This window comes from Aythya ferina, assembly GCF_964211825.1.
Source record: "Aythya ferina genome assembly, chromosome: 9".
NCBI classification, from domain to species: Eukaryota; Metazoa; Chordata; class Aves; order Anseriformes; family Anatidae; genus Aythya; species Aythya ferina.
In genome coordinates this window covers 7,809,544-7,834,763 of record NC_140305.1, presented here as the reverse complement: position 1 = coordinate 7,834,763, position 25,220 = coordinate 7,809,544, and the positions used below count along the sequence as shown (strand labels likewise).

At 38.0% G+C, this 25,220-nt stretch overlaps 1 protein-coding gene and 1 long non-coding RNA gene across 24 annotated transcripts in view; both read left to right on the top strand.

The window, feature by feature from the left end:
- Positions 1 to 25,220, top strand: part of LOC311441429 (uncharacterized protein) — a 312,197-nt gene that overhangs the window by 119,743 nt on the left and 167,234 nt on the right. For 11 of the 23 annotated variants that reach the window (XR_014695936.1, XR_014695938.1, XR_014695939.1 and 8 more), the window contains exon 1: positions 12,168 to 12,281. The exons of 7 other annotated variants lie outside the window; for them this stretch is intronic. The gene's annotated coding sequence lies outside the window, so the exon portion shown is untranslated. Of the gene's footprint in view, positions 1 to 12,167; positions 12,282 to 25,220 lie in introns of those variants that run through there. 5 more of the 23 variants (XR_014695940.1, XR_014695945.1, XR_014695946.1 and 2 more) reach the window with 1 other exon arrangement.
- Positions 10,226 to 14,242, top strand: LOC311441432. The gene is made up of 2 exons (XR_014695962.1): positions 10,226 to 10,311; positions 13,958 to 14,242. It is a non-coding gene; the product is annotated as an uncharacterized lncRNA (long non-coding RNA).

The window sequence follows — 25,220 nt, the reverse complement described above, 5'->3', positions numbered from 1 at the left end:
CCTGGGTTGGAAGGGACCTCAAAAGATCATCCAGTTCCAATGCCCCCTGCCATAGGCTTGGATGCCACCCACTAGATCAGGTTGCTCAGGGCTTCACCTAACCTGGTCTTGAACACTTCCAGGGATGGGGCATCCACAACCTCTCTGGGCAACCTGTTTCAGTGCCTCACCACCCTGCTGAGTGAAGAATTTCCTCCTAACCTCTAATCTAAATCTCCCCTCATTTAGTTTTAAAGCTTTTATCTGATTGAGCAAAGAGTCACTCTCCATCTTTTTTATAAGCCCCCTTTAAGTACTAAAAGGTTGTAATGAGGTCACCCTGGAGCCTTCTCTTCTCCAGGCTGAACAGCCCCAGCTCTCTCAGCCTTTCTTCTAGGAGAGGTGCTCCGGCCCCTCAGTTGTCTTTGTGGCCCTCCTCTAGACCTGCTCTAACGGATCAACATCCTTGTGCTGGTGGCTTCAGACCTGGATGCAGTACTCCAAGGAAGACAGCCCAGTGTTTTGGCCGAGATTGCAGAAAAGTTATTTATAGAGACAAGAATTAAATCCAAAGTATATACAGATTCTAGCAGATGGATAAGTTTCTAGGGGATAAGATAATGTGTGAACTTTGTCTTTACTGCATTAACTACTCAGTGTTATTGCCTGTGTACATATTCTTCTGTTTCAGTACACTATTGTAAATATTAGGGGGCTTATACTTTTTCATTTCTTTCATCGTTGGCAATTACTAGGGAATATCAGAAATACTAGAAAGTCAAGTTTACCTCATAGTACCAGCTATATTGTATTTAAATGTGCCTTCAAATCAGTCCCACAGTAATTTCAGAAAAGAAAGGCCTTTCCAAAATAATCACGTATTTAAGCTGTGTTAATGTTGAGAACCACGACTTACATGAGTCTTTGCTGTCTGCACCAGTACTGAAATATTCAAAGACATTTCTTCCATCTTGTATTTACTAATTTATGAATTATATATATATACATACAGTAAGTATACCCTAGTCTGTATACTCTTCTGTATCTGTAATAAAAAGAACCTAAAAAGAGAATCGAGCAAACAAATCAGTATCCCTATTTGCAAAGTTGTACTAAGAGTGCTTACTGAATTCAGCTGCCTATAATGGTAGAAGACAATAGAGTATACTGGCATCTATCTACATCAGTGGCTTTTGCTAGGTGTCACTTGGAGACTGGGAATGTGCTTTCCATGAGCTGATATATTTCTTTTTTGAGTCCTGCAGTGCCAAGAAATAAGAGAATAACAAGTGTTGAGGTTTTTTGTGTGTGTTGAAAATCTGATTCTGTCTCCTATATGCATCATTGTCTTTACTGGGTACAGCAGGTGCAACTTAAAGAATAAATTTCCACATAGGAGGTGAAGAAAAAAAAAAAACACACAGAAATAGTGTTTGTCTATTTTACATTAAAACAAGCTTAAATATGGTGGCCTTATGAAGCTAATACATGAGTTGGAAGGTTAAGCATTTATGACGCTCACTTCTTGCATACACAATGGTAAAAAGAGTGTGTTAAATACAGACATCCCACATATATCATGATTACAGAATTTCTCATACCTCAATAACTTATTTTTCATCTTCATTTGTAATGAGAACACAGTTTTTAAATTCAAGTTTGACACATCTCAGCCCATGAATTTTGGAGAGTCATAGTCCATATTTACATCATTAAGTAATGCAGACCAATGTGAGTGAACCTGTACAGCAAAATGGTTTGTGTTGAGGTGTGACATCCACATTATTTGCATTTTAAGGGATTTTACTTCAGACCAGTTAGTTCTAGCTGATTGAATGCCCATTTGGAATTGGAGCACAGTAGGAGAGCTTGGAGTGCCCCTCAAACAGAGTCTAGGTCATGCTCCTGAAACCATGCTGTGATGTGAAGCAAAATGCAGTATGTGAGAAACCGGTTTTAAAAGCAGATTCCTGAACCAAACTACAAAGACAGTGTAGATCCCCCCACCCCCCCACTTTGGGGTTCTGCTTTTATGAGTAAAGGAGGCCCAAAATGGGCTGACCAAAATGGCAGAAAGCTACAGTATGGTCTTGGCAGAGACTCACTTATTGAACCTGTTTGCTGTTCAGTTTTCAGGAACAAACTCTCATTTTGTAATAATTTCAGCTCCAGGACAGCCCGAGGTCCTTGCAGTAGAGCTGGGAAAGTGGTCAGGACCATGATATCTCTGGTTTGCATGGGGGCTCAGAGGCAACCTGTGGACCACCTGGCTGAGCATGTTGAATGGCATGGACCTGAAGTAGGCATTATAGGCAGCTGGTACTGCACTTGGGTGCAAGAGGCTCCTCTGGTTCTGATGAACAGTCATTCCCCAAAGTCTGCTGCCTGTGTGCTGGAGTACCACAGAGTGCCCCGAGGATACTCTGAATACCCTCACAAGCAATATGTGTGTTTAAGCCACAAATGTGAAGCATACCTAGAAGCATACCTACAGTTTGTTGTCTTGTAGGATCATCGTACAGTCTGTCATCCACATGTGGCTTTCTCAGTGATGTGATAATGTAGCCAAAGGCAGTATAACCCTAGAAATCATACAGAGGATTGGTATTTTTGACAGAAGTAGAGAGAGAGTAAAGTGATCTTACCTCTGTCATACTTTACCCACAGACTGGCCACTATTCTTCCTAAGTATGCGAGTGAAATTGAGCATTTAATAAAACACTAATTAAAGTAAATACTATAAAACCATTAACCTCCATAAGGTGTTTAAATTGAATTCCTGGGTACTTTGGCACAGTTCCAGTTTTCAATAAGTTCCGATCTAACGGTATCAGATCACCAGCTCAAAGGCTCTGATTTTAGTTTATGGAATATTCCCGTTAATAATGATACCTTAGACATCCATTAAGTCTGGAACATTAATTTTATGGAAAACTTCCAATACAACTCCATTAGATTTTTTTTTAGCTAAATTAGCAGTATAGGCTTTTAACAAATGTCATAAATAGCTATATTTAATGGAAAGATTGCCCAAATTAAAACCAGACCAAAATAGAAAATACGGCTCCCTCTGTTTAAGCCATGACCTTCAGAATCCACTTAAAAGTTCCATGCTAAATGAAGCCCTGAGTGCTTCAAATGCCTTGTTGTTTGATTGTTGTGTGAGCTAAGAAAATAGAGGATGCTTATGAACCACTGATGTGCTTTTTCTTTTTATTTTCTGGTAGATGAAATCCTTAGTTTACACAGAGATACAGTACTTCTGAATATGCAGTTTTCATATAAAAGTAGTGTATTGCACTAGCCATTTAAAATACCATCAAAATCACACACAAAATCTATAGCTCTATCTTCATCTCCAGTTTTCATACTTAGATGCCGTATGGCATGATTTTCCAAATGAATAACTATGAGCTTATCTGACTTCCCCACTAATTTCCAAGCTGCAAGTCACCTTCAGCTAGCTGCAGTGGACTAGCAAGAGAAGAATTGCACCTTCAAATTTTATGAGAATCAGCTACTGGGGAGAAGGAAAAAGATTCAGATTACTGTTCATCAAGCCAAGGGGAGCTCTGATATCATGTGCTCTGTCAGAAGTAAGTTAGCATACCCAGCAGTGGGCAGATAAGCATCAGTCAGCTGGTATCTGGGCTTCAGACTGCAGAAGCTCTTGGTCACTATCAGTGTTACAGGAAATGGAGGATGCTGGAGGTACCACAGTGGTGGAGTTAGGAAAGGACAGAAATCCATAGGAAAGCAAGTTCCAGTTACTTCATTGCTCCCATGGTAACTTCTCCTATCTGAGGTCCCTGGCATTTTTTCTGTTGAAGACTCATCCAGGAAAAGGGCATTCAAAACAACCCTACATGTTTTAATACTGTCAGGATGAGCCGGTGTTAAATTTCCACCAGCTAATGTCAATCATACACAGAACCAGTGTTACTAAGTCAAATTCCCTCAAACTGGACTTCTTTATTAGGTCTCAATAAGATTGAAATTTTAAGCCAAAAATAGAATGTGTATGTTCATTTGGTATGCATGTGTGTCAGACTGTGAGAAATTCTAGTTAGAATTTTCTATACAACCTGAATAAATCAAGAAATGTAAAATGACTCAAATCACATGAAATATTTTAATGTACAAAGCAGATGGGGCAGAATTAACATTGAACTTTTGGCTTTCACTCTGCATTTACTAACTTCCAAGACCTAGCTTTTAGTGATGATGTGTTCTTAGCTGTTGCATGTTCATTTTTCAGTCATAAGCTTCTAATAATGCTAAGCACATACATAAGAGTTTTTTTATTTTTGCATAATGAGATATTTTTGTACATGCCACATTATGCTGCCTTTTTTTTTTTTTTTTTTCCTTTTTTTTTTTTTTTTCCTTCTCTCTATTGATAAAAACCAGTCTCATAACTCTGGTCCCTGTCCCTGTCCCTTGCCTGTTGTCAGTGGTTTGATGTGGAGAGAGGCACTGAAATACTGATTTTTTTCCAGTTTTGGAGATATTTGTATTAGGACGTAGAACTGAGTCACTGTTGTTGGATGCAAAGCAAAAGTATCAGTAATATTCACTGGATTATAGTTTCTCCTTACACCAGTAAATCTAAAGCACAATGGGCATTCTTGTGTTGAGTGTCTTAAAAGTCTTTTATTAATTCAGCTGTATATAGATTTCCTAATAACAGCATCAATAATATTCCATAAGAAAAAAAGCTCAGTAGAAATATGTCCTCCCTGTTTTGAAACAGTGTCTTTCTCTGAAGTATGGATTCCTTAAAGTGATATTTGCTCCCACCTTGTAAGGATTTGTGTTAATCTAAAGCATTGAGGTGATCTTCTTAAATTTGTAAACCACCCGATCTGAAGACATACAGTAAAAGCTAGTGAAAATTATATAAGAATTTGGTGTGTTCTGTCTAAACTCTGTTATCATAGCTATACTTTGTCCTCTGTGTTACTGGATAAACAAGATACCCAGCTTCAAGAACCCACTGTCAAGAACTTCGAGTCTTTAGCACTTTTTCTCCCTTTGTATGGGAGATAATTCATTTTTACCATGCAATAGGTCAGTTCCTCTACCCAGATCATAGGCAGAAGGTAACTATTGCACTCCTCTCATTATTGGCATTAAAAAAGGGTTGAGGATGCTGCTTTTCCCTCATATGGGTGCACGCTGCACAGAAGGCTTTTTACAGGATTTAGGGTGTTGAATGTGGTCACCCAGGTAGGTTTTAGCCTGAAATGTGAGTTAATATTAAATACCATAAATATAAATTTGAAAACCTTAAACAATGTTTGTAAACATGAAGGGAATGTATTATTTATATTAGTATAAATATATGTAAGGGATAAATGCTAGTTTGAAAATTGCATTCTCTTAGAATACCGACACTAAATTACTGTAGGTCTGACTCTGCTCCCATGTACTTAGGAAAAGCTTAGGTAAGCTTTCCATAGATCAAATGAAAAGTTCAGAAATGTAGCAGTACAGTCTATACCTTTAAAGTTCACTAGAACAGAAAAGAGGTTTCTCATAGACATTGGATTAGAACACTAGCTAACCCTTCAACTCATGAGTAAGATAGGCAGGTTTTCTTGATTGTTGACATGATATTTGATGATTTTTAAAAATACATGGGGAAAGATTTTCATGCAGACTTTACCTTAGCTGTTCTAAATATTATGCCTGTTAGGATTTTTTTTTTTTTGATACCTGATCTACAGCAATTACTTGTTATTTGTCAATTACTTTTAAATTTGGTGAAAGAATATACAAAGCAGATTTTTGGAATAAACAGACTTTTAGGAAGGTACAAAAATCCAGCCAATGTGTTGAGCTTTCATGCTGCTGGGATTGAAATATTTCATGAAAAAATAGTAAAGTCAGATTTGACCTTAGCTTTACAGTTGTATTTAGTCCAAGAAACTGAAAAAAAAAAAATGCATTTTAAGCATATATACTGGCACAAGCTTTCTGAGAAAGTAATGCTATTATACTATTATTCTCATTGAAACACAAAAAAGGAAAAAAAAAATTCAGTGAAATGTAGACATCTAAATCTCTTTGAGGATATGGTCTTAAGAAGTTATCTCAGTTTATCAGAACAAGTGAATCTTCTTACTCCTTCCGATCTTCCCAGGCCTATCAGATGTTCTATGTATACATTCTTGCATGTATAAAGGCATAGATTTAGTTTTCATCTAAATAACAATTATAAAGCTTCTTTAAGGAATTGCTTCTCATGCTTAACCAAGATTCCAATGTCTTTTTGGATGCATAAACAACTGTTTTTCTTGTTAATAAAAGAAATATTGTACAGGAGACAGTAACTCTTTGATATTAGAACATCCTGTTTTATCTTAGTAAACCTAATGTTGCCTGAATTTTTTCTAACCTACAGTTTTCAATTTTACTTCAACAGGAGACTTGATCCAGGTCTCAGGGGAATCAATAGGAGTATTTCTGTTAACTCAAGCAGGAGCAGAGTCATGGCCAAGGTCAACAATACTAATTTGCTATAGCTTCAGGCAGACTTCCTCCTTTTTCAAAAGCAAATCTTCACCTTGCATGAAATTTAATAACCATGTATAAAGCGTGAAAAGTTAAAGCCTCAACTAAGGATCTGGGAGCATCTCATTTGGGTGGTGTGCATGTCCTGTCTTCAGAGAGCTTTCAGTTAGTTTCGGTAGACTTTATTTCTCTCTAGATGGGATTATTTGGGCTAAGCCTCTACATAAAGTGTCTTTTCCTTTGAGTTGGAAAAAAAACAGTGACCTGTCTTTCCCTTTGGGGAGTAATTGAAGATTTTTAGTCCTATCCACACAGATCTCCAGTAGTGGGTTGGTATCTTTCTCAATGTAATTGCCTAGATGAACTACAGTACACAAGAGAAATTATAAAATCTTTTTCTGCCTAAACTTCCAAATCTGGTTATGCTTCTGTCTGTTCATCTGCCTCACTCTATTTTTTTTTTCTTCCCTCCAGCTTTCCTTCAGATGCTTTTTGTCTTTTAGCAGACTCAGAGATTCATAACATGTTACCTTCAGCGCATCACTACATCACCAGCTTGCCAACGTTTTTGTATTATTTCCCAGTGCCTCAAATTTCAAGGTCCTTATTTGCTACTTTGTCATTTCTGTGCTTCTTGTACTGTCTTATACTTCATGTGTCTCTTCAGTCACTACTACAGAAAATTAGCAGTACTGCAGGTGGTACTGCTGTTAGCAGTTAGATGTTAGCAGAACTCATAAAATAAGCAAGGCCCTACCAGTCTAAGATACATGTAATCATGTTTAAATGGAGATGAAAACAATAATTATCCAGTAAGTGTGATAAATATGAAGAACATATTGAAAAGTTATGGAAGGTTCCCAAAGATAACCGACTGCAAAACAGTAGAGATAACCCATTTCACTTTCAGAAGTAGCCAGTGGTTTATCTTGGTACAATGACAGATTTTATTTCAACTGTTTTCTCAAATGAATTTGTTAGAGAAGTGAGCACTTAAGAGTTGAGAAAATTCCAGTTATTAGCACCTTCACTTTTTTCACCTTCGTTGTGTTTTAAAGCAACTGTCTTAACAACTTCAAGTACAAGTTTGACATAATTTTGCATTATGTAGGGTATAGCCATGATGCAGTATGCATCATTTTATAAGTGTAATAACAAGGGCCTGATCCAGTAAAAGCACAGTCAAATGCTCATATAGCTTTTGGAGGAGGCAAAGCTGGGTGAGGGAAAGATGAGACCTTTCACGGATGCTTCACTAAAAGTGCACAGTACTCGTTTCCTACAAGTTGTTCAGAGATGCTTAGTGTCATTGGTCTGAAAAACAGAAAGCTCTCTGTACTCTCATAATTTAGGGTTTTACTTATATAAATCTTGTGTTACTAATTGTAATTGGTAAATTCTTTCAGCCAGGCCTTCTAACTGAGAGGACAGTAACCAATGTCAGGTGGTTACCTCTAGTACAACAATATAGAAAAGACTGGGCATCTCTGTGGGGCAGAATTCTACTATTGACAGACAAACTGTTCCAGTTTATTGTGACTTAATCTGCAGAATAAATAGGTATAAGAAAGCTGTGCCTTGTGCCCACTTCGCATATGAATCTGAAAATGGTAATGTGTATCACTCAGGTCTGTTTTTCTAAAAAAGGAAATCTGAATAAATCTGTGTGGGTACTTATACTTAGATCTCCACCAAATATATATATATATATATAAATAAATAAAAATAATAACAATAAAATGATACCTAATAGAAATAAAGAAGAAAGTGTTGATTTGTCACAGACAGCGATTGAGGTGTAGGGAGAAAAGACTCAAAACATTACTAGTTTCAGAACAGAAAGAGTCATCTCACAGATATAAACTTAATTTTAATTAATTTTGGCTTGAATGTAAATAGAAACACTTTGTTTTCAAATGTGCTGAAATTCAACTTAAAGGTTCCATAGCAGTTTCCAGAAAGTGTAGTCTTCCTCCTCAGCAGCGGCTTTTGAGGAAAACTGCTCCTAGTGATGAAGACAGCAACACATAAGCCGTTTCTGCCACCACACTTCTATGTGCAGCTACCATACATACTTATAAACTAACTCTTTACAAAGCCCTTTGAGATAAAAGTGTGAAAAAATGAGAATAGTGGCAAAATCCATATTAGTATGTTTTAAAATCCCACACAAAGGAGAGAGGTGGAGGATTTGTCTATGACTCTAGCTTTGAGTCAAGCTACTTCTTTCTATCTATGGATTGAAACATGGAGAAGAATAAGCTGAAAGGAATAAAATGCAACATATAAATATTCTGATCTTTTTCAGCAGAATTTTTATTTTTATGAGAATAGCAAGATCAGGTTGGCAGTGAAACTGGGAAACTAAATGTGTGCACGCGGGTTGTGAGGCCCTGGCCCAGGCTGCCCAGAGAAGCTCTGGATGCCTGTAGCAGGTTTACGGGCAAGGTTTTGGTAGTGGGGAGGTGCAGGGATGGCCTCTGTGAGAAGAATCCAGAAGCTGCCCTGTTAGAAAAGGGCCAGTTCCAGCCAGCCTCAAAGTGACCTGCTCCAGCCAACAAGCGATGTTGACTGGAGATCTGCTCCCACATGGAGCAGATCTCCACACTGCAGCCCAGTGGAGCAGGTGGATGTGGCATCGAGAGCCCCTGCCAGAGCAGGCCCCAGGCCGGAGCTGCAGCCCACACAGGAGCAGAGGGACTGGGGGGAGCTACCACCCGTGGGAGATCTGTGTTGGAGTAGTTTGCTCCTGGGGGATGGACCCCATGGTACAGAGCAGTTCTTGAAGAGCTGCTGGCTGTGGGAAGCCCATGCAGGATCAGTTTGTGAAGGACAGCATCCCGTGAGAGGGACCCCACGCTGGAGGAGGGGCAGAGAATGACTGTGATGGAGCTGCAGGGATGAAGTATCAGGGACTGACCACAGCCCCCATTCCCTCGTTCCCCTGCGCCACCCGGGGAGGCAAGGAGGTGGAAGAGTGTGGATGGGGCAAAGGATTTTTTGGTTCCTTTCCTTTGTTTCTCGCTTGTTAGTAATAGGCAATTTAGACTCGTCTCCCTGCTCTGTTTAGACCATGACAATACTTAAGTGAGCTCCCTGTCCTTATCTCAACCCTTGAGCCCTGTACTATTTAAACTGTAAAATATTATTGTTGTAGTCTATGTGAGTATACAACTATATTAGAGTTGTCGGATTGAAAGACAATGAACTATAAGTTTCTAAATTGCATACATGCTTTTGCAATTTCCTCCCTGATTTTCTAGGGAAATTTTATATATTTTTTTTTCTAGAAATTTTCGTCCTGCTTTCCCTGTGTTACTAGGATCAACATTTTAAAGGTATGATAGGAAAGATCCACAATGCTAGTTCCTTTGGGTACATATAATGAAACCTAAAGTAGTTATGAAAAAAAAAGCCAAGAAAGAAGCAAGAAGAGAAAAAATACAACAAGAAGGCCAAGAGGGAGAAAAACGTACATATCAAACAAAATGTTTGGCAGCATGCCCAGGAAAATTTTTCCAGATATATCAAGGTCAGACATCACAAGTTTTTCTGAGGATAAATCCTGTATATGAAACAGGAGATATCTAAACAATCTACAAAAGACACTTGTTCTCTCTTTCCTGAGGATATTGTGAATGCTAATTAGAGCATTTGGACAGTGATTGAGGCAGCACGTGCCAATTAAGCAGTCACAGACGATGAATAACACTAGGATCATCAAGCGTGAGCTGCAGTCAGCAGACTCACCACAGTCACCCAAAAGAACCCTGGAGATTTAAAAGAAGAAAAAGGGGGCCATGTGACCAGAAAAAGGTATTGCACTTCTGTGTAGGGTGGACCTGGGCAAGACCCTAATAAAAAGGAAAATAAAATTTTCGTGGGGTAGGGAAATCACATCAACTATGTTTTGCTTTCTCCTAGACATCTTGGTTTATACATTACATTTTATATAAAGTGTGCAACTATTAATTTATTTTAAATTGAATTGCCAGTCTAAAAGTTACGGAGATGTCGTAGAAGGTGACAAATAGAGGAAGATTCTGTGAATTGGCTGATTCTGTGAGTCCTGTCCCTTTTTGATTAGTCATGCTTGTGTTTAACTTATTTATTTTTTTTTTTTTAAAGCAAAGATCTAAGAGTTGACAAAATTTTCATACTATCTTTGCCTCTAAGAATTCCATTCCTTGAAAAATGACAGGAAATTAATATGAATAGATACCGTTTCTTTCTACATCATTTAAAAATTTGTGGTACCATTCAGAACTTCAAAATTCCAAAAGTACTCCCACAAAGGGTCCTTTCAAAGCCTGGAGTCAGTATATGAAATAGAGATGGGAGAACTTGTGTGAATAAACTGGGTGAGGAAAAACAAAAAACATAGCTTGCAGTGTCAGCCAACAGTATCTCTTTGTAAGGACTGGGAAGTATTGAAATGATTGTAATAGTTAATCTTAATATTTATAGCCCAGCAACCAGTTGATAGAGACCTGATTTGATTGTAGTTTGCCTGAAGTAAGCAATCATTCAGTGGGATTAAGCCAGATTATTGAGTTAAGCAAAATACAAACTGCTATCCTCTTTGGTCTCCTTCATTATCCCCTTGAATCCTCTGTGCACTCCTTCTGAGGTTCTCCACTTTTTCTTAATCCTGCCTTTTTCAAGCATAATTTAATTTATGTAAATCATTTCCATTCTGACTCTCCAAGCCTGAATGTTTGGGAAAGTCTCTGCCAGTTTGAATACTTCCTTAAACATCCTCAAATTTTAAAGTTATCTCAGAACAGTGTAATCTCATCTTTCCTGAAGATCTCAGAAGCCCACTTGTCTGCAGTGATAAAACATATGCATAAAAACAGTATTTCAAATTATTGCTCCACTTGTGATTAAGAACTTCTCTCTTTCAAGTGCAAATAGAATATTAGCATGTGTTGTTACCAGTTGCTCCCTGTCAGCTAGGTAGCAAAGGGCATGCATTGGTCCACAGAGGCAGCTTTATGTAAGGCCAATAAATTAACAGTCTTGTTTATATGACAGTGAAACCTAAATTAAGACATGTTTTAACTTACTGTACCTTGCACATGTTCTGTGAAGTTAGCAAGCAATTAAGGATTCCAAAAATTTCCCACTGAATACTACTAGGGGAACAAGCGGCTTCTTGCACTGCTGAAGAGAAGAATGCAGTGACCACTGTAAATAAAATTGAAAGAAATTCTAATGGTGGTAAAGACTAAATTATGCAAATTGTCAAAAGGTGAGTAAATCTGTCTGTACTAAATTATTACTAGATGTGACTTTTTAAAATAGCAGTCATCAGTTTGTTGCCTGCTGGCAAAATTATCATAATAAATGCAATACTTATACTTTAGAGTCTTTTCTTCTGACCTTGAAATTTTCTGAAATGTGTAAGATAAAGAACAGATACTACAAACGCAGCTATAGGACCAGTCTTTTCTATGGCTTGTAAAAAGACTGATGCATAAAAGAACAGCTCAAAATAAATTTATAAATTACAATACCTATTAGGACATTGATCCACTACTTGATCTCACGTCTCTGAGTATTATACCTATTTATGAACTCCTTCTAGTAATGAAGGAGTTAACAAAAGTTACCATTAAAGAGCAGTAAATTGGCCCAGCTGTAGGAGATAAAGAGTCAGGAAGAGGTGAGTCAAGTTTTCCTTTGAGAAATGGGGTTGGAAAGAACAGAAGTACTCTGAGCTGAGTTCAGGAAAAAACAGAGAAACTTTTGGATGTGGAAGGAAGGACAGTCATAAGCTGCAGGTAAGTTAAATTTTTGGGAAGGATTGGGAAGGATCTGCTGTGAGGGTAATGGTTTCTGTAATGTGGCCATTGGAAGACAATTTTGGCAGCCTTTTTCCTGATCAAGTTGATTTGTTTGCAGTTTGAGTCTATAGTCCTTTTCAATGTTTTTATTTATTTATTTACTTATTTATATATATATATATAGTGTTGCCCTAGTAGACTTAATTAGTGCATTTAGGCTCCAGAAGATAGTTAATTGAGTACACAGAGAATTTCACAGATAGTGTATGTGTACAAAACTCTGTTGCTTAACATACTGTTCAGTGTACAACTATTATCAGTGAAGAAGCATAGTGTTGCAGCGTTATCTAAGCCTGTTTTGGTATTCAAAATGTAAACTAGGTAATTCAAACTATTTGTGGTATTAATAACTATGTATTGTAATGAGCACCCTGAAGGAAGAGCATTTCCCTCAGAAATGTTTAAAATCTGTGAAGCTAGCGCTTAGCTAATTAAGTGCTTTGAGGTCTGCTTCATTTTACAATTCTCAAAACTTTGCTTGCTGGATAGTCTTTTATTTTCACGATTAAGATGACTTATTTTTTCATGTGTAAGTCTTAGAAGTTATTAACTTCTTATTGTGTTTGCTGTGTATTGTGTTCAGGCTTGGCCCTGGTGAGACTGTATGCCTGTGAACTCTTGAAAATCTGGATTCGCCATCTGATAACAGCTGGTTTTTGATCCATACTTGGCCAATGCATGTTTTATAAGATAAACATTCATATAAAAGGTTGAAATGTAAAGGACTTAGTCAAAATTTTTCTGTCTATAATTATAGTTCTTTTTCACTTTCTGTAAGCATATATATCTTATGCTCTAACTCACTCGACTGATGTAGTCCTAATTACATACAAATGATTGAATTTTTAAAAGTTTAACACTTCCTTTCTGAATCTGTACAATGGACAAAGCTATTTTCCTTGTTATCATGATTTTCATCCTTGCATTTAGAATGGCTAATGCACATCTGAATTTAGGGCTAGATTGGCTTATGGATCAGTGGAGATTCCAGGTGCTCCCTATATCTTCCTAGTTGAGTTATTTGGTGGGGGAAACGCACCAAAAAATCCAACAAACAGCTGCACCAGTGTTCTACCTTTATTTCTTAGGTAAGATGTAGGTGGTTTCTTTCAAGTAATAGGATGACTAGTTTGAGTATATTTCTGTGGCATTGCACGCTTTCTTTTAGGTAAATTTTAAGACCATCTGTTGAGCGATCAACTGAATTTTCAGTAAGTCTCTTGGTAGTGGAGAGGCATAGTTAGTTATTTGACCTACTTTTGGTTTTCAGTGAGGCAGAGGAATAGATATTCTCTGCAGTGATTAGGTTCAAGATGAAGTTTCTTTTGCTACTGTTTAGTCTGGAAGCTCTAGGGATCAGAGTACCTGTTGTTCAGAAATGTTGAATGACTGTAACTTATCAAACCTTATCCTTAAGGCTTAAAACATAAATTCTGAACTTCTGTAGTGTATGTGTCTCTAGTGTGTATTACTTGTATACATATAACATGGAAAGGGGAACAAATAAGCATAATAATGCTAGTTATACCAAAACAGCTTTCTAGCATAGCTATTTATAATAAAGAAAGCAAATTACAGAAAAGGTCTTAGTAATGATAATTTCTTTTCTGCAGAATACCAGTCATTTGGGACATATGAACTAGGATTTCACTTTTCAAGCGTGAGCGATAAAAGATGGGGTGTCCTGGACCTCTGATTTTAAGTAAATCATATATTTTCTCTGTAACTTTGGAGAAGTCATTTGACCTACTTGTGCCGTATACGACCCAACTGGAAAATTGGATAAAGATCAAGGCCTCAAAACAACCCCAATGCTGTACTGAAGCTTACTCCAGCAAATACTGAAAACATGGCATACAGATTATTGTAATAAAATGTTCTGTGTTCCAGTGTGCTGATCTGCTGAATGAATGTTGATTGCATTGCAGGTAAAGCAAACACATTAAGAGTTTTTGCAATGGCTTTACATAACACCTGTGTAGCCCAGTATTCTTTCTAAGGTAAATCTAATACTTTTGGAGCCAACTCTACATGCTTTTTCTCATCCCCCCCAAACATCCTTCATCTCAGAGAGCAACAAAGAAACTTTGTGTATTTTGTCACATAGGTAGGGAGATGGTATTTTCACACATACAGAAGCAACTTTCTTCAGAAAAGTACTTCTTGGAAAGTAGTGAAAGTGTAGCGTATGAGTACCTGTGAGTTCCTAAATCTTAGCAGTCATGCACATCAGTTTAAAAAAAAAAAAAAAGAAAAAAAAGAAAAACCTGTAAAATGTTGGTTGAGAATAGCATGCTCATGTGTGAGTTTAGTGATTGTTCTTGCATTTCCCTTCTCCAACTGCTTGTTATGTATGGGTCTTTAGGATGACTGCAAAAATGCTCAGGAACAAAATAATTTTTCTTTTTCTCTGGGGTTCAGACTGAAACTACTATTGTTTTGTTGGCTTCAGTTCCTAGAAAATTCTCAAAATACTGAGAGCTTGAGACCTAGAAAGCTGTGGTGTGTGTAATAGTAATGGTCATTTGTTAGACACCATGAAAGCAAGCATAGAGCAGAATGCATTATATTAGTCAAGGAAGATAGCTTGAACCAAGAACTGTGGAACAGCGTCCTACCCTGGAGACAGCAAAGTTAGTGTGATGTGTTTGTACCATAGATTGTGAGGAAGAATAGAAGCTGCCCCACTGAGTGAGGCCAGGCCTTGTGAGCCCTTAATGTTCGACCTAGCTGAAGTCTCCTCCTCAGGGGCCAGGGGCACACCGCTCTGTGCCTGCAGGACAGTCAGTGTTGAAGGCAAGAATTGGGGGATTCAGTCCTGGCAGCACAGACTGTCAGCAATACCAGCTTTGTGAGGGTAATTTTTGTTATTAGTTACTCTAACTCACTCTGATGTAACTGCTGTGGAGGAGCATAGTGTATGTGGAGCATTGACACTTTCACTTAGATAAGAGAAGACAACAGAATGTGGGCAGATCCTCAGCTGTGCATTTTGTCACTATCCTATCAGTTTATACCAGCTAAGCAGCTGCACCTGCATTAGTCAAAGCAAAGCTCACATTTTCATATGCTTCCCCCACTATCTAAATAGCTCCATCACTCTGTTTCTAATGGCTGATGGATAGGGTAGTTTTGTTTTTTCATTCCCTCAGAACATGTCACATGAAGACATAACCGGCTGTCAGAGACTTGAAAAGCTTTATGCTTCTGAAGACCTTGCTGTGCTCTAGTAATTTTACTCTCCTTGCTTTTGCTGTCTGGGAACCTGATGGAAATGATATAAAAATGTGAATCTTTGTGCACCTAGAAAATGAAGGTGAAGCCTTTGTACACCCTGACATTTGTGGCGAGAAATATTGTATGTTTTTCCTACGTTAACCCAACTTCACATAATAGTTTGGCTGCTTTCAGCAGAGGAAGTACAGATGGTGACTCCTGGCAGGCAGTGTTATTGGAAGACATTATGCTGCATGTGTACAGGTTGCTAAGCTAACTGACAGTTTTTATGCAGCATAGACTGCTGAGATTTTAAAAATCAGAAAATTACCGAATGCAAGTCAGAGGTCAGCTGGTTCTCTAGAAGGCTTAAAAATCCTAGTCCTGTAGCAATGGTGCCATATGTTCTTCACTGCTTGTTGCCTTAAAATTGTAGTAGTGAGAATCAAAAGCCAGTTGTCTGATGTAATCAGCTTGCAGTGAAATATAGATGCACTGCCTGTGAGACAGTTAGATATACAGGATGTAATGCAGCATGGGAACAGTCCAGATCTCCCCTAATCAATACAAGGAAAGTCAAAAGAGCTTTCTAACTGTGAGTGATCTACTCTGGTACAAAAAAAAAAAAAAAAAAAAAAAAAAAGGAATTTTGATGTGCCTGTTCACAGTCCATAATTGAAAAGAATCACAGTCAGGGATGAGGTGTTCCAAAGGGGTACTGCTGCAATTGTAGTTAAATCCATTTTTATGATTAAAAAGAAGTAACCAGCATACTAATGACACTTTCAGTTGAAGAAATTGTAGGCAGCCCTTTGTACTAGTTTGTAATGTCCAGAAATGCGCAGTAAAATTACGAAATTGAGCACAAAATAACAAAATGAAACTTGTGAGAAAGAGGAATATGACTTCTATTTGATGGAAAACTATATTTCACATGGATATTCTACTGGAAGAAGGAAGATGACTACTACTAAGGTCAAACATGAAGGCTACTAATGGATAACTGTGATGTGCTAGACCTTTTGGCAGCAGCAAATGCCACTGAAAATGTGTGCAGTGTTTTTCTCTGTTTAATCTTGCAGCATGTCAGTATGTGGTCGAGTCCACTGAATGTGGAAGAGCATGGTATCATTGTGGCTCTCGTCTTTGAGGAAGTTTAATGGTGATGAATGCCATTCCTCATCTTCCTAGTAACCTGGCAAAGAGGGATGCTTGTTTCATGTCCTACTTAGCCTAGGATTAAGGTTTTGCATTATGGGACCTAGAATTTAATATGCTGGAAACTGTAGCTTGTAATTAAGATGATAAAGAAATTAGAACAGATTAGTTAAATCTTTCCAAAACTGCTACTTATGCTTTAGATATATGAGAACATGAGTTTTATATAACTCTTTTGAGGGTACGAAGCTTAAAGAAGCACAAAAGGAGAGAAATCAAAGATAAAAGGAAGTCTGGAATGGATACCAGAAGGCTAATATGCAAAATCTGTTAAGGATGCAGAACATCTGCTTGAGGAACAGGAAAGAATGTGTTCTTCCATCCAAATATCTTTATTTGCCATGGGGGGGAGGAGGAAGAAAAGATGTTTATTTCCTGAAGATGTATCTAATTAGCAAATCCACATATTGGTGATGCTTTGATAATAGGCTTATGTCAAGTAAACTAGATGCAGAGAAAGCTGGTGGACTAAAAAGCTGAATGCTCAGAGTTAATAACACTACCTGAAATAAGAATTAGTTGCTAATAGAGGGTGTTGTTTTCCATAAATTAAGGCTCAAAAAAAATATGCCCAAATTTTGGGGGTATTTTTAGGCTGGATTAAACAGAATCTCAAATGTGTCTGAAGTCATGTGACAGACTGGAGAAAAACTTAGAGAGGATCCCTGGCTTCTACTATCTGCTAACAGGCTTCCCTTTCACATGGGAAATCTTTTGTAGCACAACTCTTTGAGCCCCAAAATCTTTTGGGCAATATATTTTTTGTCCTTTTTAATGTCCTTTGGTAAGTTCTTCTTGAGTTGAAATTCTATAACCTGATAGTAATATAACAATGATAGAAATCTTTAGAGAAACTTAAATTTACAGTAGGAACGCTATGATGTTCCTTGAAAACCTATTCTAGCATTCAGTTGTTCGTAGAAAGTTTTCCGAATGCATGAACTTCAAGGAAGCTTATCAGTTTATGACCTTTTGAGTATGGATATTGAGAACTATTTTCTTTTACTCCTCAAGAGATGTTTGTATTTGATTTCCCTCCCCCCCCCCCCCCCCCCCCCCAGCCCTTCCTTCTCTTAGGTGGAGTAAATCTTATTGTTTTTTCTTTATCGGTCACATCTTCTGAACTAGTGACAGCTCACATTGCAGTCTTCTGGACTCTGCTGTTGGGCCACGTCCCCCTTGATAGAAGATACTCCAGCTGAGGCCTTATCAGTGCTGCAGAGAGCAAAAAGACATTCTACATCTGGCAGTCTAAGCTCATGTTTATATATCCCACTATGATGATTGCTCTTTTGCAAAAGCGTGACATTTTCTTCTATTCCCTAATGCAGCTATTCAAATAGACTCCAAGGAAATACTTGGGTCATAGATAAAACAGAAGAACATGATTAACTGCACTCCATTTACAGTGTCCACAGACAAGGGATCTTTAGTTTTTCAGGGCTTTTTTTATGTATGAGTTGTTATCTAAATAACTTCAGGCATTATCATTCCATCCTCCTATTTATTCCCTTTTAATGAACAAGTGTTCTTATATCTTGGATGCTGCTTCTGATTTATATATTGGAAACAGATTTAAAGCTATACAAGCTTAAATCATGATGCCTGATTGGTACTATTAAAAGTATTTAAACCATGATAATTTAAAAGGAGCTCCTGCATTATGAAGCAGAGGAATGAAGAGGAGCAGACCCATGGTAAACTCAAGACATTGTCTGGAGCAAGGATGTATATTTCAGAAGACCATTGGGAGCTACCACAGACTGCAAAGTCATCCCTCATTGCATCTTCTCTTGATGAAGGGTCGAGATTAAAGAAAAAAATGGTGGCATTTTGTTACTACTGTGAAATTATGGAACTAGTGAAAAATGCCATACCACCGTTCCTAAACTAAGGGTTGAAGTCTGAAGCTAATGCTCTGCTCACTAGTGCAGAGCACCAATGTTTTATTTGTGGTATAATGTCCTAATACAGTAACGTTGCATCTGTGGCATATAACGTAATGTTTATCTGAGTAGCTCAAGCATTAGTTGGTATGTAGTGCAGGCTCAGTGTGCTACATAAGTTCTATCCTTCAGTGATTTCCCCCTCAATATTTCTTACCAACTTCCCTACCACCCAGAAAGCATCTTGTTAATGTTAGCTTGGTTATTCTTATTTATTTTTATTTGTTTGGATGGAATTATTGGACCAGCTGGATATGTATTATCTGAATAAATTACTTCCATCTTATATTAATTCTTCTGAGCACTAAGTTATCACTTGAAGAAACTGTGTGTAATATCTGCAAGTAAATGAGGTAAGCTCTATTTCCACCATGTAGTCATAGTGCAGAATTGCATACAACTTCACTTTTTCCCTGGCAGCTACTGATCTAGTTTACTTACAGAATTGAGTACAGAACAGGTCTCTTGATATCCTTATTTTCTTTCTCCTTTGACCTTGTAATGTAATCAGCTGGCAGATTGAGATTTTTAAATGGTCAAGTGATGGGCTCTGGCAATGAACTGAGTGCAGTCTGAATGCTGTTTTTTGTTTTGTTTTGTTTTTTTCTTTTTTCTTTCCTACACCAAGTTATAAACCAGATTCATTGAAACCTGATTGCGTAAGAGTTAATGGCTTTTCTACCACCCACTGGAGCAAAGAACAACTTCTGGTGCATTTAAAATATTAATTATACAACTATCAAAGCATTCCCTGTGTCCTGAATGCTTAGAAAATTGGTTGGAAATAACCTATTTAACAAAGCAGTCTCTCATTCACTCTATTTCATGTAACTTTAAAAAAAAAAAAAAAAAAAAAAAAAAGCAGCCCAAGCCATTCCTTTTATAAACCATTTAATACGGTTTATGATAGCAATAATCCCCTTGAAATTGGTTATATTACTGTAGTTTGTTATAGTGTTAACTGCCCTTGTCTTCAGCTTGGTCCATTAACTGAAAATCCAGCCATTAATTTATAATGAGATGATTTCTTCAGGATTATTACCTTATTCTTAGTTTGTTGGAGATTAATATTCTTGTAGGATAGTGAAACAATGTCAAAATGTAACATGAAGTTCCCAGTTCAGCTTTTATGTAGTACTGAACTATTTATGCAAATCTCTCTGAGATTTACATGTAGTTTTTCATTTTTTATGTCACCAAAGATGCAAACATATAAGCAGCAGCTTTCTTTATGAAAAAGAACAGTTGTTGCTCCCAAATAATCAGTGGCAGATGATGAGACACAAGGACAGTGATGTTAAATGTGACAGTCTTAATAATGGGGAATAAAAGCTTGATCCTTACTATTCTGCTCAGTGGGAATTTTGCCAATGACTTCATAGGAGGAAAAAAAAAAAAAAAAAAAGAAAAAGAAAAGAAAAAATCAAGGCCAAAAAGAAAAGGAACACATTATGCTATATCTTTTCAAAGTTGTCAAATTGAGGTGAGAGGGAGGAAGTCATCAGCAAAAGACTATTCAAGCTAGTGTAGTCTACATCTTTATAAAGAAAAAAAAAAAGTTATTCAATGATTTGGTGGCTGTTCGATTCAGAGGATGGAAATCCTAGAAGAGCTTCCTAAATCATGTCCTTAGCATACTTTTGTGACCTATATTTTCAGTCCCCAAAGTCATCTTTTTTCTTTGAGTAATACCATGCCAAATCTGAGAGAGATTAATTATTAGTTATACAGCATTATTAATTAATTTTGCAATCCACTCTAACAAAACATGCTGTCATTCATAAAATGTTGGTGAAAGCTCTGGAATTACATTACTGCTTTCTCTACTTGCATCAGACTTCTGCATTTTTCTTCTCACAGCTTTCTTAAATTTTGTCAGATCATCTGCTAGGAGTTGTCAACCAAAATGCTAAGAAATTATGCGGAACTAGTAGGATATATGAACAACCTCTAAAATATACTCATGACAGCTTCTAATAGTGTTTATGGGAGCTAAGGCTTTCCGTGTCTGGAATAGCTTTCCTAGTGTGGAGAACGCTCAGGAAATCCTTTTCCTGCTTTGCACAAGGCATCCATATGTTGATTACCTCTTCTCTGAGACTGAAGAGAGAAACGTGGCAACACAGATTTCTTTTGAAGGACACCAGGGTTTATTCTGTATGTGCAATAGAATCATAGAATATCCTGACTTGGAAGGGACCCATAAAGATAATCAAGTCCAACTCCTGGCACTGCACAGGTCTGCCCAAAAGTTTAGACCATGTGACTAAGAGCACAGTCCAATTGCTTCTTAAATTCAGACAGGCTTTGTGCAGTGACTGCTTCCCTGGGGAGCTGGTTCCAGTGTGCAACCGCGCTCACAGTGAAGAACCTCTGCCTGATGTCCAGCCTAAACTTTCCCTTCCTCAGCTTAACCCCGTTCTCGCGGGTCCTACCACTGGTGTTTACAGAGAATAGGTTGCCTGCCTCTCCACTCCCCCTCATGAGGAAGTTGTAGACCGTGATGAGGTCCCCCCTCAGCCTCCTCTCCTCCAGGCTGAACAAGCCCAGTGCCCTCAGCCGTTCTTCATACATCTTCCCCTCTAGGCCCTTCACCATCTTCGTCGCCCTCCTCTGGACACTCTCCAACAGTTTAATGTCCTTCTTGTACTGTGGTGCCCAGTACTCGAGGTGAGGCCGCACCAGTGCAGAGCAGAGCGGGACAATCACCTCCCTCGACCGACTAGCAATGCTGTGCTTGGTGCGCCCCAGGATATGGTTGGCCCTCCTGGCTGCCAGGGCACACTGCTGGCTCATACTCAGCTTGCTGTCAACCACAACCCTGAGATCCCTCTCTGCAGGGCTGCTCTCCAGCATCTTGTTGCCCAGTCTGTATGTATGGCCAGGGTTTCCCCGTCCCAGGTGCAGGACCTGGCACTTGCTTTGTTAAGCTTCATGTGGTTGGTGATCGCCCAGCTCTCCAATCTGTCCAGATCTCTCTGCAAGGATCTCTCTCCACCCTCATCTGAGTCCACAACTCCTCCAAGTTTGGTGTTGTTGGCAAATTTGCTCAGAACACCTTCCAGTCCTACATCCAAATCATTTATAAGGACATTGAAGAGGACTGGCCCTAAAATGGAGCCTTGAGGGACCCCACTAGTGACTGTCTGCCAGCCAGAAGTGGCCCCATTTACCACAACCCCTTGAGCCCTACCCGTCAGTCAATTGCTCAACCATCATATGATGTTTTTGTTAAGTCGTATGCTGGACGTTTTGTATAGTAGAATCCTATGGGAAACCTTGTCAAAAGCTTTGCTGAAGTCCAAAAAGATCACATCAGCTGGCTTCCCTTGATTGATTAGTTGGGCTATTTCCTTACATAGAAGGAAATCAAATTTGTTAGGCAGGACCTACCCCTCACAAACCCCTGTTGGCTGGGGCCAATGACTGTGTTGTCCCCCAGGTGCACTTCAATAAATTCAAGGATCATCTTCTCCATAACTTTACCAGGCACTGACGTGGGACTGACAGGCCTGTAATTGCTAGGGTCTACTCCAGGAACCAGTCTGACTGCCCAAAGGGTGAATGGATGAAGACTGCACTATTGGCAATAGTAAAAATGAGATCCTAAATTTGCTGCTTACAGAAGGTGACAGAAGTGATGTTTATACAGATATAAGTAAGCATTACAGGGGAGGGGGATAGGGATGCATAATTTAATTCCAGAAAAAGATATGCAAATGTAATGGCAAAATAAGAATAAATGGAAATGCCAACATATCCCACAAGCAAACATCTATTCCTCTTCCCCAGTGTCTGTGAGCAGGGTTGTCTAGCAGCACACACTGGGAATTGGAAGATAAGCTTTACAGAGCAGGAAGAGAAGAATACATTTCTGCCTTAAAAGTTCATATAGAGAAATGGTACATTTTTGTTTAAAATAGGGGATTATCAGATGAACACTTGGATTTCCTTCACAGAGATGCTCAGAAGTGTGGAGGACAGCAGTCTCCCTGCAGAACAGAACGTGTTGTGCAAATTGAAATCAACAGGTGGAGCCTGGTTGAATGCTTCAGAATGTTTCCAAGCTTCATCTTAAATTGTTTGAATTTGTCTTCTGAAAATGAACACAGTATTGCTTACCCTCTTTTGAGGTTCACAAATGAAAAAAGTTTGTATAACACCGACCCTGAAATTCAGAAACTTTAAATTTAAAAAAAAAAAAAATAGTAGTCATAATGAACAATGCACTTCAAATTAAAATAGGTAATTTTTACCTGATCTAAATTGGAATTCTTAAGTGTAGCTTCCTGTGTTTACTCAATTACCTCACCAGCACCTCACCTTGCTCACATCATTATTGCTCAGTCTTCTGGAGGGTATAATAGTGGAAATGCCTGTGGCTTCAAGGATGTGTGAGTTGGTACTGCTCTTTCTTATGTGCTCCCTGGAAGTGGTATTTCCAATACTAAATAAAATCAGAGAAGAGATGAAATGAAAGTTTTCAGAACATGCACACACAGGCAAAATACTTAGCATGACCATTAGCATTACCTATTTTTCTTCTTTGCCACTCTTTATTATAGGCAGTTTTATAAATCATAATTCAGTATTATAGATACAGTATTGCAAGAATGCTAAAGAAAAGATATCACATCGCTATCCTTCAACTATTCCCCTTTCTGTAGCTTTTTTTTTAAAGGGGAAAAGCAAGAAGAATTAATAGGATTTTTTTCAATTGAATGTCATGTTTCTTGAAAAAAATATATTGTACATTTAGTTGGCTATTCATGCACTTTTATATTTATAACTTTTTAATTTAGCTTTAAAACTATATTTCTGCCTAGTGTATTACCAGTCTTTCTCACAAATGATATTGATTATATATGACAGTACAGAATATTCTGTCTTTTCAGGAGAAAACTGTTCACTTCCTAAAGGATACACTTTTGATTTCATCAGTAAATCAGTATGTGTGGTCTCCTGGGAGACCTGTCCACTTGTTCCTTCATTCCTTGTTTCCTTTTTTGTATGATGACAAAATTCAAAAAGCCTGAAAATTTCCCTATTGCTTTCTTTGTAAATTTTTAATGTCTAAAATTAATAAGCAAAGCTGAATGGACATGTACACCTGTGAATTTGTTAATTAAGAAAAAAATGCTGAGTGTATTTAATAGGTGTGCAAGGCAATGATTGCCACTGTCACAGTCTCTGAATTTAAGCTGGTATAGAGTAACGTGCTAAGTTTGGCCTGTGAACGCTTACCTCCAACTCTCAAATGATATTCTTAGCATAGTACTACTAATCTCAGTGTGTCACTGAGGGTGATTATCATCTATTTTTTTGTGTTTATTAATTTCCACGATTTAGATTGCGTTAATCAACTAATTTTATTTTGAGGTGCTTTGCTATAGTCAAGAAATCAGTCAGGAAGCGTTACACCTTTTTAAGTTTTGTGGGTCACCACCTCTACAGCGGTCTTCTGTGTGTCTTTACTGATGAAGTAAATAACTGAGTTTGTCCTGAGGTATCCAATTTCCTCAGCAGTTGTTTCACTGGCCTGACTTTTTGAGATTCAGTTATGAAACCTCAAAGTTAAAAACTGAGATGAGCTCTGCTTCCACGGTGAAGTAGATACTTGCTGGTTAATTAAAATCCTGAGGCACTTAGGGGCATGACACAAATACAAACACTTCTGGCAGTGTCCACATTAAGTGAGGTAGTTTAACCCTTAGTAGAGTTATCATTTACTAGGTGTGTAACTACTAATTTATCTAATACTTCCATATGAACAAGGGACTGTACATTTGGAATTACCATATCAGGTGTTTGGCTGCCTGTGATCTTCCTGATGTACAGCAACTTATGAAAAATACTTCATGTGTATCAGCTAAGGAAAGGTGTGTTATAGAATGAAGCACTTGTTTTCTTGTAGATACAGGTGTAAATACAAACTTAAGCTTTAAGGTCAAAGGAAAAACGATATTGGCTTTGACTGACAGTCACAGCTATAAATACAGTTGTTTTAGGAGAAATGCACATATGAAACTTTTCAGTTGTATTAAGGCTGAAAATGTACTGTGCTGTTATTACTGTAATTACTGTGCCTGCTTCTGTTTTCCCCTACTGGTTATGTTTTTGTTATATTTGAAAGTAGTCTAAATCATTCTTTCAAAAAACATGTTTGTCTATGCTTGCTGTGTTTTCCTACAGTCTATGCCACAGCTAAAATCTAGCACAACTGAAGTTGTGCTGGAGTTGAGCATGTTTCACTTTCCTAAGCCTACAGTATTCAACAAGCTACCTTTCATGTGTTGCCAAATAAGAATCTCAAAGTATATTGCCTACCTGAATTATAAATAGTATGTTTGTGTCAGCATCTTACATGTTGGGCAAGACTCTCCCAGGGGTCTAGTTGTCTGATCCTCTGGAAGCAGAAGTAGAGATGGGATAACATGACTTAATGTGGCATGCTATGCTTAGCCAGATCCTGAGCTGGCCAGTTATTGTTAGTTTT